The sequence below is a fragment of the Corythoichthys intestinalis genome, chromosome 11 (assembly GCF_030265065.1).
Source record: "Corythoichthys intestinalis isolate RoL2023-P3 chromosome 11, ASM3026506v1, whole genome shotgun sequence".
Taxonomy (NCBI): domain Eukaryota; kingdom Metazoa; phylum Chordata; class Actinopteri; order Syngnathiformes; family Syngnathidae; genus Corythoichthys; species Corythoichthys intestinalis.
This window is the reverse complement of record NC_080405.1, coordinates 21,276,031-21,290,295: the sequence shown is the minus strand read 5'-3', so window position 1 is coordinate 21,290,295 and position 14,265 is coordinate 21,276,031. Positions and strand designations below refer to the sequence as shown.

General features: G+C 39.1%; 1 protein-coding gene across 2 annotated transcripts in view; it reads right to left on the bottom strand.

The window, feature by feature from the left end:
• Positions 1 to 3,735, bottom strand: part of pcdh11 (protocadherin 11) — a 215,852-nt gene extending 212,117 nt beyond the window's left edge. Inside the window, exon 1 of one of the 2 annotated variants that reach the window (XM_057850790.1) lies at positions 3,141 to 3,735. The gene's annotated coding sequence lies outside the window, so the exon portion shown is untranslated. The remainder of the gene's footprint in view (positions 1 to 3,140) is intronic. The other variant, XM_057850791.1, reaches the window with a different exon arrangement.
• Between the last annotated feature and the right edge of the window lie 10,530 nt (positions 3,736 to 14,265).

The following is a 14,265-nucleotide window of genomic DNA, read 5'->3' as shown; positions in this document are numbered from 1 at the left end:
AATTAGGGCTGTCAAAATTATCACGTTAACGGGCGTTAATTAATTTTTTAAATGAATCACGTTAAAATATTTGACGCAATTAACGCAGATGGCCCGCTCAGACAGATTTAAATGACGGTACAGTGAAACACTCACTTGTTAATTGTGTTTTATGGAGTTTTGCCGCCCTCTGCTGGCGCTTGGGTGCGACTGATTTTATAGGCTTCTGCACCCATGAGCATTGTGTAAGTAATTATTGACATCAACAATGGCGGGCTACTAGTTTATTTTTTGATTGAAAATTTTACAAATTTTATTAAAACGAAAACATTAAGAGGGGTTTTAATATAAAATTTCTATAACTTGTACTAACATTTTTCTTTTAAGAACTACAAGTCTTTCTATCCATGGATCGCTTTAACAGAATGTTGATAATGTTAATGCCATCTTGTAGATTTATTGTTATAATAAACAAATACAGTCCTTATGTACCGTATGTTGAATGTATATATCCATCTTGTGTCTTATCTTTCCATTCCAACAATAATTTACAGAAAAATATGGCATATTTTATAGATGGTTTGAATTGCGATTAATTGCGATTATTTACGATTAATTAATTTTTAAGCTGTAATTAACTCGATTAAAAATTTTAATCGTTTGACAGCCCTAAAATCAATATATTTTACAATTAAAAATCCGATCCTTTTCACCTGATTCCGATCCTCTAAAAAATGGACCGATCGGCACAATTTCCGATAATGTGATCGGATCGGTGGCATCCCGACTGCGGACTAAAATAAGTTTGACACCTCTAATCTACTGCCTATAGCAGTGGAAGGCCAAATATACAACCACTGTCACACACTACTTTTCTACCTGAAAAGACCAGCAACGATCCAATGTGATTAGCTTGATGACCCAAAGATATACAGTACATATTTTTATATCAGGCTGGAGTTCTTTATTAGCATACATGGAAATAGGATTTATTGAAGACTTCAATTTGTACCGGGGTCATCTCATTGAGAGATCAGTGACAGCCCGAAAATACCATGTCTCTGTAATCCCCCATCCACCCAGTACACACAGCCGACACGTTTTCCAATAAGCACTAAAGGAATGACATATGTTCTCCCTCTGCAAATGATGACAATAGCAACGTAATATATAGTCGACCTGGAAATAGATACGGTACCCTAAAATGCTGTTTGACAATGACAGTGTGACAAAATTGAAGTCAGACTTGAAAGTTGAAACGCATAATTCACTACAATTGAAGGCTGTCTTACATTTAATTGGCCAAAAAAGTATAAACTAAATAAAGACTTGCATTTTAGATACTGAGCTGTTGTGGCAGTTTTAATGATTGAAATTACATCATATTTGTAGATTAGATAAATACAATGCACTCATTATTATTTCTTAAACTCTCAATTAGCTATGCAGTATGACAAATTGAGAAGACAGTATTCATGAACCTCAAGAGGGCAGTCGATACATAGACATGCATCACTGCTCACAAAAATAAATCGTTCTCACTCCGTGGTTAATAACATATCAACAACAACAAAAATCATCGCAATTTAAAACTTAATTTTGGTTTCCATTTAAAAAAAAAAGTAAAACCTCATATTTGAACAACATATAGTAAGGGTTACGGAATGTGAACACATGCTGAAGTAATATAAACTGTTGATGTAATCAAAGACTTAGCGTTGCCTATAATACACAGGGTCGATCAAAAGAACTTTTCAATTGCTTAAATTAATACAAAATATACTTTGTCTGGGCAGACACATCACTACATAAATGTACATGTGAAATAATTCATTAAAAGTATTGTATCAAAATGTTAGCCTGCAAAAATACGTGCTCATTTTTTAAAATCTTATAATATCTATTATTGAAGTCGCTGATGGTGTAGTGGTACATTCGCTTCAATTAGGCGCTGGCAGCGTGAGATCGATTCCCAGTCAGTGGCGGTTTGATTGTGAGTGTGAATGGTTGTCTGTCTCTGTGTGTGCCCTCTGACTGACTGGCAACCAGTTTAGGGTTTAGTCTGCCTTTTGCCTGAAGTTAGCTGGGATAGGCTCCTGTGAGGATAAGCAGCGTTGAAAATGGATGGATTTATTATTTGTGGCAGTGATCTGATGTTTAAAGCAACATTGCCACATACCGGGACATTTCTTCGATACAGTGCTTATATCGTAATTCATTATTTTGCCTTTGTGTAATCCAACATGAGTGTAAGGGGAGAATTTAGTGACAGTACTGAAGGATAAGCAATTGTGAATGCAAAAACCCCCTTACCAAACCACTGAGTGCTCTAAATACAAATGCATTTTATATTTGTTTCATAGACTTTTTCATACTCTTTCATATATTTCATAACAATAAAATACTGTTGCATCCTAATTGGTTCTGTTGCACCTTGAATTTGTTTGGCTGTAATTGACTACTTTTATATTGCTATGGTTATTTAGTGACACATTTTATACAAATAAGGTTTTTGAAACCATCAGAAACGTGTCATAAACTATGTTTCAAGGTTAATTCAACCACATATAAGTACAATATTGCCTCCATTCTTCTGCAAATTAATTCAGTCCACTGGCGTTTGTTGTAATTTTGTGCATGTATGTGACCCAAACAACCAAACCACTAATGTCCTGAGAAAAGAAAATGGAATCGGTCTGGAACAAACTGATTGCCTCCCGAGGTTATAATCTGTGACAGCCACGGTCGGACCGGGATCTCGCTTGTTGCCGCGCACCCACGCAACGTGCTCTGCAGCCAAGATGCCGAGAAACCAGCACTAGAAAGTCAAGGCACTTGTAAAAAACTGACCTATCCTTAATGATCATATTAGTAAACAATGTAAATATCCTCACTTGCGTCGGATTTATCCGTACATCAGGTGCACTCTTGCGTAAAGCCAAATTTGTCTGTTTTAGTGCTCAGTGATGGGGACGACCCGAGAAAATAGTCTCACCATGTTTAATGCGCACGACATGCCCACTTTGAATGGTTGCGTTATGTTGAGCATTTTTGTGACGTCTGGTATGAATTTGGTTGTTGAATGGGCTCATCGGTGGTGTAAACTGTCACATAGTCCAACAATTCTGACATTTACATTAATGCAATTGTGAATTACTTACCTTTGCTATTCCTTTTGACTGGACTGAAAAATCACTTCGTGGTGCCTCCGTGTAAAAACATCACTGATTTTCAAAAATGTAGTAATTGTAATAAATCAAATGCCGTGAACCAAGCTGGAGTGGTCATAAAACGAGGGTAATCCCCGTTAGGAGAAAAATGTGATGCCAATGGAGCAAAAATATCCACTACAAAAACTTATCCATGCGCAAAAAGCGGTTGTCCACGACAGCTGGGGGAAATCAAACACGCACACAACTTTGTTTATACATGGAACAATTCCTCTTCATTTGTCCGAGCTTCTTATATCACCGTAAGACTATTGTGTCTCTATATCTGACATTTCAGGTGAACAGCGCTAAACGCGTGCCAAAAACTTCCATCCCCCAAAAATATTGGAGAAAACAGCTAATTAATTTTACTATCTCGTGCAAGAAAAAAATAACACTCCAAAGGAGAGAGATGCACAGATTGCATCGCTTGCCCTCCCCCCTCCCTCATCCAACTGGATCAAATTGTGGCTCGGTGCAGCATCACTTGGAGCCGGGAGAGACGCTTCGCCTAGGCGGTGCGCTAAACTGGAAATGTCTCGGTAGTATTGGATGAACTCTTCGTGCTTGCTCACCTCTCTCCCTCACTCGCTCTCCCTGCCGCTGACATCACGGAGGGAGGAGGAGCTAGCAGAAGACTCCGGAGCTATGGTCATGTTAAAGCCGCACTGCGTTGGTGAAAAGCTCACACTTGCTTGTGAGGAGCACTTAGGACTGAAAACGGGATGCGCGGCTCTACTCTACTAAACCACCTGAAAGCAAGAGGGCGGCACTGTTCACTTATGTTCCTATTCCCAACTGAGCCTTATCGGTTCATTGGCACCTCTGAATAAAGATGAGCTTCGAACTCTCCTCACACGTGACAAAGCTTTTATCAGGGTTGAGAAGAGGGGAAGGGGCGATGCTTGATGATGGGAATGTTCACACTTTTAGTATATAACATTTTATCAGACACGTTTGGTAGTACTAGAACCAGTGTTGTTAATCTTACTTTAAAAAGTAATTAAAGTTACAAATTACTTCTCCCAAAAAGTAATTGCTTTAGTAGCTCCATTACCTCATTGCAAGAGTAATTAGATACTCGGCAAAGTAACTGACGTTACTTTTCATGTTTTACACGTTATTACACTTTACATTCTATAACATCTTTCACATCAAAGATGTTTATATTAACTGAGTGAATTTATTTTTTCCACCCCCCCCCCCCGCAAAAAAAAAGAAAACCGCAGGTCACATTTTTAAAAAATTTTTTTTATTTCACATATATAAGAGTGTAACGGTATAAAAAGAAAACCGTAGGTCACATTTTAAAAAAAAAAATCACATACATACGAGCGTAACGGTTTAAATTTGCTGCGAGATAAAAGCTGAACACGCACCAAACAGTGACCCCGTACCGGGGTACATACTGAACTGTGACTTGTGTGTGTCGTCACACCCCTAATATGTATATAGATATATTTTTCAATATGCTGGTGAGGATCTGGATGTCCTGCCTCTCCTGTCATTGTTCTACCTGTTTTGATTTAAAAAAAGAAAAAAAAAAAAAACATCAAACAAGGTACATGGATGCGTCATTTAAGAAAAGTTTAGGTCAAGTGATTATTTTTGGTAATAAATATGAAAAATATATTATTATATTGTTGCATCTACAAGGACAACCCCAACTTAATGATGATAATGCATACTCAGCTGGAAAACAGTACATCATTTTCAATTAATTGTATCGGCCTGGGCGCCATGAACTGGATGTAAAACCCGGGCAACCTAGCTAATCATTAACGCGTTTGCAACGGCATCACCACCCCCCTCCCGCTCTGCTTCACTCCCAGGCAGCTGTGACAAAATCAGACAACTTGCACTTCATTCAGCCAAATTGTGGTAACGTGCCCCTTCACATCCTCAGTTCACATCCTGGCGTTGCAAAGATAGGAAAAGTAATTAATTAGATTACTCACTACTGAAAAAAATAACGCCGTTATACTGCAACTCAGTTATTAATAACACTGGTGGCACTGCCTTTTTAAAAAATTTATTTATTTATTTATTTATTTTAAGCAAAATCCACGTATGACTACTGGTATTTAAAATGATACCTCATTTGTAAACAGTATTTTCTACATCCGAATGAAACTAATGTGTATTAAAGCTCTCATGAGTAAGGGCTGAATTATGCTTCTGTGTTGCGGTGACGCCATAGACCCTTCGTTGTAATTGAGCATTCAAAGTTGTGCAACAAAGAAATGCGTTGTTGTGTAATTCACTGCCAAGTCAGTAGAGGAGTGTGGCTTTGTCTTTGTATGGTTTTGGGGGACTCTTGTCAAATTCCTGTAGTTTTCATCCGGTCATAGACAGCAATGGCAGGGGAGATGGAACGTGTCTATTTGCAGCTGCATCCAATCAATATTGAACAACAACTGTTGTTAATACAAATGTTGAAGCGTAGGCGACACGGAAGACATTAGAGAATGTTTGGAAATGGTGGTGTTGTTGTGCTAAACCAGAAACAACATTCTGAGTGGACCAATCACAGTCTTTTGACGTTCACGTCACAAAGCGTTGACATGACGTGTAGAAAGATTTTTTTAGAGGCGCACGTCAGGCTTCAGCGTAGGGTCGTAAATCGGGTCTGCATTAACGGCGTAGGTCCGCCGTCACTGCAACTCAGAAGCAAAAATAATATTGATGCACACATTTGATTGGCTAAAATAGTGATATCTGTCTATAACTTGGGTGGCCATGTGTGGGAACACTATTTTTAATGTAGGTTTTTACTCCATTTTAAAAGAGCAATAGTATCAAAATCACCAGCTAGTTTTAGTCAATGAAATTGAATTGGCATATTTTGCATTTGGCAAGTTTTGAACAACAGTTTTGGAGTCAATTGTGGATAACTAATTGTGATGACTTCTTGTTTCATCTCCGTTCGTAATTAAGAGTTCACTGTTGTGTCAATGGTTCTCTTAGGTGCGGAGGCCGAGTTATTGAAGTCATCGCTCCAGTTATGGGAATAAGTAATACGGAATAACTGGAGACCAAAATTGCTGATTAGCCCATATGAACACAGTCATTTACAATAAAGCAAAATGGCAGTATTTACTGCTGGGCCAAATCTACTCACCTCAAAAATGACAAGCTAAGGAATAAAAAAAAAAAAAAAAACAGAACAAACAAAAATACGATGTTGCTTCTTTTTATCGTGAGCAAAGGACCTCAAAACAGGCACGTGAGATGGCAAGGGTTGGAAGTAAAACAGTTGATTTTTTACAAAGCTGTGGGGTCTTTGGCGTGGAGAGCCTGGAGTAAGGTACCATGCAATCCTAGGACAAAGCAAAAAGGTCGATGATCCGACGAGTACACTGAGAAATTCACAACGCGAGAAGACACTAACAGTGAACTGAAAGAGACGATCCAGGTGGAGACCTGGCTGTCTAATGTAGGCAGTTGATGATGATTGCTGACACCTGCCATTGCCCCATCGTCAGGTGCTGGTCCTGTAATGGGATGACAGAAACACCCACACATACGCACAGCCTTTGGCCTGACATTGCTTAAATTTCTAAACATTCTTTAAACTGGTTTGTTAATTTTTTGATCTTGAACCAAGATATATCAACACAAAAGCATCACAAAAGTAGGTTCAATTACTAATTTAAAGTTCCTTGTGACACAAAAAAATGTTGTATTTCATATTACACGCGGTATTTTATGCTCCAGAATGAAATAGATTTAGCTTTGATATAGATATAGCTTTGATGTGTGTGGAAGTGATTGATACATATATTCATTTTTTTTAAATCTCGCGACATGAAAATGAGTGACTTCCGGCCAGAGTCTGGATTGAGGAAGAAGGTGAATGTGACATCAGTGGATTAATCATCTTCACAACACAGCCATTACTATAGTATGCAGGAGGACTGCAGATTCAGCTGATTTTGCGGATTGATTTGACGTCAGCGGACTAATCATCTTCACAATACAGCTATTACCATAGTTCGCAGAAAGACTGCGGATTCAGCTGATTTTGCGGATTAATGAATTTATTTTTGTGTCATGCCAGCCCAATGTGCTGCAGGGTTTTGTTGCTACACCTAGGAGAGTGGTGTGAGGCTTTTTTCCAAAAGATCCTGTTCACCACGAAGAATGTGTCCGAGAATCTAGAGACCAATGGACGGATGACAAATCTACGTGTTTTATGTTATGTCAAATACTGGGATCATGGCAAACGTTTTAATAAGGAGGTGGCTTGCATTTTGTGGGTGACAATGCTCCCTGTCCACCGAAAAGGCCACTCGGAAGACAACTGGCGGCCTGTCGCACACCATGGTCGCCGGCCGATAAAGGCATGCCCGCCTATAGAGCGCTATCCTCAGCCTGGGCTCGGGGAGCCCTTCGCTCTCGTCTCCTGTTCTCGATTGTGTCGAGACTTACACTCCCCTCGGCCCTCTTCATGTGCCCACCTAGAGAGCGCTATACCATGCTTGAGCTCGGGCAGCCACGCGCTCGGACGTCGGCCGGTTTGTCCACAAAAATGCACCATTTCTGGCGTTCATTCCCTTTTGCGTGCCAACGACAAGCAGTGCCTGCATGCCGGGGCGGCAGCAGAACAACGAGCCGAAACTTACTCGCCGCCGGGGGCTGGCTGATCAGTGAAGACAATCATCCCCGCCATCGTGTGTGACATGAGCAGGGCAGTTTTGTTTGATTTTTCATTTTCGAAAGGCGAGAAAAAGCCGCTTGGTTCAGGTTAGCATGTCGCCTAGCTCTCACGCCTTCTGTTGTTTACGCTCTTTCCTCCATCTCCGAAGCTGGGGCAGGGAAATGGCAAAAGCTGGACTAACTCCGGTGGCATGAAATCCCGTTCTGGAGGTTTAGGAAGTTTGCAATTTTGACCATTATGCAGTAATTTAGCCGTGTTGTACTGAATAAATGCATTTTTAATATTCTAGCAAAAAAGACTTATTTGTCATGACCATATAATTTATTTAGCAATTGAGGAAAAATACTTAAAAAGAATATCCTGTAAAAATATTGGCGTAAAGAGATAAGAACAATGATAACATTTTGCTGCACTCTGTCGCATTTTCCACGTTCTGAATCTTCCTCCTCCATTGGGCTGAATTCAGATTAACTTGACGTACCTATGACAGCAAAAATCATGTTTTTTTCATATTTTCCACGGTATTTTATGCTCCTGAATGAAATGAAACACTTGGATGTGTGTGGAAGCGATCGCTATATTTAATTAGTTTTTTGAATCCCCGCGCCATGAAAATGAGTGACTTCTGTCTCCACTCCCGAGTTAAGGAAGAGGGCGCTGTGACATGTACGGTAGAAGGAGTCCTCTTCACTGTCCAGCTGTACTGTTGTATGAGAATGACTAAGGATTCAGCTGATTTTGCGGATTAATTCGTTTATTTTTCGCATCACGCCAGCCAAAACGGCTGCAGAAAAATTTTGCTGCACCAGGGAGAGACATGTGAGCCTTTTTTGGGTTTCAAAAGGTTTCCATTCACCGGTGGATATTGGCCAAAACAAGCCCTACTACTGTGGGACCATTGGACTTACGAGGAAGTGAGTAAATATTGTGTTTTGTATTATGTCAAATACTGGGATCATTTAATCCGTAGGTGGCTTGCATTTTGTGGCTGACAAGCTCCTTGTCGACTCGGCCGACGACACCGGCGGCTTGTCGAACATCCCCCCACCAGGAGAGCACTATATTCAGTTTATTGCCCTCTTTGTGTGCCCGGTGTTCTGTCAAATTTCAACCCTATCAGAAATTGCAACTTTGTGTTAAAAATGGCCGCAAATAAAGCGATTGCAAAGTAAACACTACAAACTTTCTTTAAATAAAGGACTATTTACTTATGTTTCATCATGGATGGGCAGGTAGAAAAGATCTCCTAAGACACATTCTGTCATGTTAGCTGCAGAACAACTGCACGCCGCTCTTTGTTCACGTCGTTGGCGTGTAGTAAAGCATTATTTTTTTATAATATTTGTGTTGACCATTTTGTCCGGCGGTACTGTCCAGCTGCCTCCCCGGCGTGCTCTCCTGTTCGAAGTAGCAGGGGAACGAGCTGTAACCTGCTCTCCGGGTGGGTTGCCAATGGGCGAAGACAATCGACAACCCCGCGGCAGTGTGACATGATCCGGGCTAGTGTTGTGTGATTTTTCGCTTGGTAAGCGACAATAAGACGTCACTCGGTTCGGGTTAGCATGTCGGCTAGCTGTCACGCCTCTTGGTTTGTTTACATTCTCCGAAGCCGGGGGGCAGGGAAGTGTCAAAAGCCTGACTAACTACGGCGGCATAATATAGCGTTCGGGAGGTGCGACAGTAAAGGTGAAGTCGACAGTTTTGATCATTATGGAGTAATTTGGCATGTCGTACTGAATAAATGTATTTTTATTATTTCATATTCCATTTAGCACAAGATTGTTATTTGTCACGACCATTCCATTTATTTAGCAATTGGGAAAAATACTTCGATAAAAAGAATATCCTTTAAAATATTGGAGTAGAGAGACTTAAACAATACCATTTTGCGGCTCTCTTCGTTGCATTTTCCTCATTATGAACAATTCTCCCTCAATGGGCTGCATACTAAATCAGATGAAACCATTCTCCCGCTGACGTCCTCCACCTGTTTGGGACACTAGAGACCTATAATGGTAGGCGTGGCTAGACGATTAAAACACTAATTTTTCGTCTTCTGCGCTTCGCCAAATTATTGTATATAGTCGACTCGTCTCAAAATATGATTCTAATTCACATAATTATGCTATTTAAGACTTTTGTCCTGTCGTACGCACTTTAAATCAGCTGAAATCATTACTCTGCCGACGTCATCACCCAGATGGCGGCGCCAGAGTGCTATAATGACAGAAGTAGCTAAACGGCAGATTGAAAGACTCATTTCTCGTCATCTGCGCTTTGCCAAAATGTTGTATATAGTCGAATTGTGTCAAAATATGATTTTAATTCGCATAATAATGCTATTTAAGATTTTTTCATGGTGTCACAGGTATTCTAATGCACTAAAACCTTTGCACTATGCTAGCAACATAACATACATGGTTGCAATGGTAATCGTGTTCAGTACTAGAGGCACCACAGATTATGTAGCTATACAACCTTGTTTTTAAGTGCAACTTCAAAAGGAAGAACAAATGATAGTCCATCTTGAGGCTGCGCTTGGCAAGGCATTTAACTTATGGACTGTCCAGCCTAATTATGGACGTATGCCCACCTTACTGTGTATTGGGTCCATGGCAATACCGTACTCACAAGGAAATGTTTTATGCAGTGGAAGTGACTGCACACACAATCTTTTCTTTTCCGTTCACATGTTCCTCCCACTAGAGATCCAATTGACGAATTAAGGTAATCACTCCATGAACGAGGAGCAATAAATGTTGTAGAAATTAAATGTTTTCTTCTTGATGTCGTCATTTAATGAGTTCCCCAATTAAAGATATGCGCAACAAATGAATCGTACTCATGGCTAAACTGTTTTAATCACAAATTTACTTTGTTTAATGGTTCAAGAAGAACTAAATTAAACTCAAACAAGATCAAGACTGTTACTTTACACAAGCGGTTGTGGGTTCGACCGTCAGCCCTTGTGACCATGTTGAAGTATCCTTTAGCAAGATATGTGCACCACAGTTGCTCCAGATACTGTTCCACTAGTAGATAAATGAGAAGATAGTGTTGAAGCACTTCGATTACCTTGAAGGTACAAAAGTGTGACACAAGTGAACCCCTTTTTCCAATTGTATGTACAGTAGACAACCACTAAGTGCATAGCCAAATATAGCTTATAGGGCATGCTTGCAAAGATGTGTGTGTATATACGTATGGGGGAAAACACAGACAAGACTGAAAAAGCAGTTTCTGCTCTTGCACTCCTTTTTAAAAGAAACTGTTTTTTAAGCCAAAATAACTAGGGTGTTTGATAGAACAATATGTCTAAATGCTGCCATAGCAGATTGATGGCGCATTAAGCCCCCAAACTATTTTCAATGTGTCCATTTTACCCTAGAAACCCCAGTTTACAGACGTCGTGCAACCACTTTTGTTTCAACCCAGCCATAAAACGAAGGTAATTAATTATATTTATTATTCAAAATGTCTGTCACTTTTAGCGTAGAATCATTAATTGATGTCTAATATTTCGTTTAAAAAAAAACAAAAAAAAAAAAAAAAAAAACTAAAAAATTATTCACTCGCATATTTTAAAGTTTTAAACAAATGACGTCACAATGAAAAAATGGTGTCTGTAAAAAAGGTAACATTACTTAATGGTATTTTTTGTTACATTCGCATTTTCTCCGATATGTTAGATGATAAATAATCAATCCAAACACAGAAAAATTGAAAAAAAAAAAAACATTTAAAAGGGTAAACAAATGAAAAAGAAAATCTCAACCACTCCTCGATGTCTGCGATTTCTGCATCGCGACCTTTGTTATATCACCATGTTTCACCCATAAAATCCCCCAAAAATCGCTCTCACCTCCAGGTAGGGTTTTGCTAGCCTAGTACTCACCGCTGTTCCAGCTATTGAATCTGGCCACAATTCAGCGGATAAAATTTCCAGGACGGAGTAAGCCACAGCAAACAGATAGCGGAGTGGACCAATCAGCGACGAGTGGACGTGACGTTACTAAAGCGTCGAGGGAATTGCGCGCGGAAGTGAACATACGAGGAAAGCGGAGTTTATTCAACATGGCTAGCGCGAGACTGTTGTCAATGACTTGTGTCGATGTGTTTTTGGTAATTTAAAACTGATTTTACCGTGGATTGGAACATATTCTCGACTCTCCTGTTTGCCATATGTGTTGTTGTGGAGACGAATTCCGACGAGGAAGAGTGACGTTACTCGTTAAGAACACGTCACGCAAATAAACAAATCTGATTGGATGGTTGATTTTGTGCTTGCTCGAGAGGCCGTTAATGGGCTGGGTCCCAGGCTATACTCACAGTGTTTGAAAATAAAGGGAGAACAGTCTGGCCGTGCCAGGCAAGGGTTTTGCTGTTTAAATATCTTTTTTTTTTTTGTTTGTTTTTCAAAGCCCTCCTGTTCAAAATGTTCTTTCCCCAGAAAAATGAGATTTTAAGCTTTCCAAGGATGTATCACTCATGCATATAGGACAATTTAGAAATTTGGCCAAATTGGGGGTCTCAGAGCAGAACTTCAAGTCACCTGAGTGTTTTCCGCCATATACATACATATTTATATATATACAAATACACCCGCACACTCACACATGAATATTTTTCTTATATTCAAACACAAAGTGAAATTCGTAGTCACACACATACATTATTGCGGCATTAAGAGAAATAGAATAACCTATTTGTATTTGTCTAAAATTCATATTGCAATGCAAATACCTTAGTATCTTCTTAAAGAGGCTAATGAATACATTTGAAATTTTTATTTATTAACTATCGACTTTCAAATTTGGTGGTTAATAACCAGTTTAATTAGATGTAATTTCAGGGTTGTAGCCAGGAAAATACAGTGAATGGAAAAAATAATCATATACTGTAGTTGAACCTAGTCATTTCAGATTAATAAAGGTGAAGGATTTGTCTGTTAGTGCTGGTTGTCTGTTACATTGAAGCACTTATGTTCATGTCCAGAAATCACTTGATACATTACAAACATATTGTAAATAATTGTACAACAGTTTTGATTTGGAAGCTTTTAATTCACCTTTAAACATTACTGTGCGAATGTTATATTACCATCAAAGTTTTATGATAATATAGTGACTTTACAGAAGTGACCCATGGACATGCCAGCATCAAATTCCTAAAAAATTCAAACTTGTTACCATAACTGAGGTAAGTGTGCTTTCTTTTCGTGCAACGCTTGGATGCCAATAACTGTTCATGGTGCTGTTGCCAACAGTGGCTTGTCAATACAGGGTGCCGCCTTCTGCAGAATTTTAGGGGAAAAGTGATAGACATCACAAAAATTAATTATGTAATAAGAGTAATTAAATCTGTTCAGCGATCACTGATACAATCGAACTTGCATCCAAATAAAATAATTAACTAAGCCATTTCATTTTGAGCTTTTCCTGTCTTGTTCTATACATGTCAGTGGCTAACATGGCTTACATTTGAGTTTTGCTGGTCTTTATATTGGCTAATTGTCACATTCTCTGCCATCCTGCTTGCCTATCGCTTCATTTGCCTGCCTGTCGGCTTGCCTGCCTGCCGTTTAGTCACAACTTAGATAAAAAGTTAGATTGCTACATACATAAAATAATAACTTGGACTTGCGACACTTCAGTTTTTTTTTTCATCACTTTTATACAGTATATTAATACTGTACATTAATACAAGTTTTTTTTTTTTTTTTTTTTTTTTTTAAGTGTATGTAAAAGTTAGTTCCTGAAAGAATTTCAAACAAAAATCCTAACAAAAACTCTCCCCTTTAACAGTTTGTCCATTTCCACAGCAACTTTCAAGAACCACTTACAAGTTATGCCCCAAAGAGTTGAATCACTCTCTATTGCCTCATTTCTTTCCGTTTTTTTCTCACTTTCTCCAAGATCTCTGGAGGTAGACAAGATTTGAGAAAGATGGAGTGGACAGACCAAGGACAATTCAATATTTACTTTTAGCTTCTTCACAGCAGAGGTAGAATTTCAGACAAATGGCGCAGGGACCTAAGATAGACAACGACTGCATGAGATAATATTTGAACTTTTCCCACATCACGTGAATATACAACGTGTGCGGCCCTAGTCTCATCCAAAGTAGTAGATCAGAAGGAAGAAAAGGCTTTAGGCTTGCCATCTGTCATGTCAGTGCTGAAATGGTTGACAACAGAGACAAATCTTACTGCATGGGCACCCAAGTCTTACTATTGTTGAGAAGTTTAAGAGTATTACTAACCTAGCATGGGAAAAAAAAAAGGGGGGGGGGGGGGATCAATCACAAAATATAATAAAATAATCAGTGTGCTGTTTACTAAATAAAAACATATACTATATTTCAAGTATACAGTACATCAAATAACATAATTATGATAACTATGATTGAACTAAAACA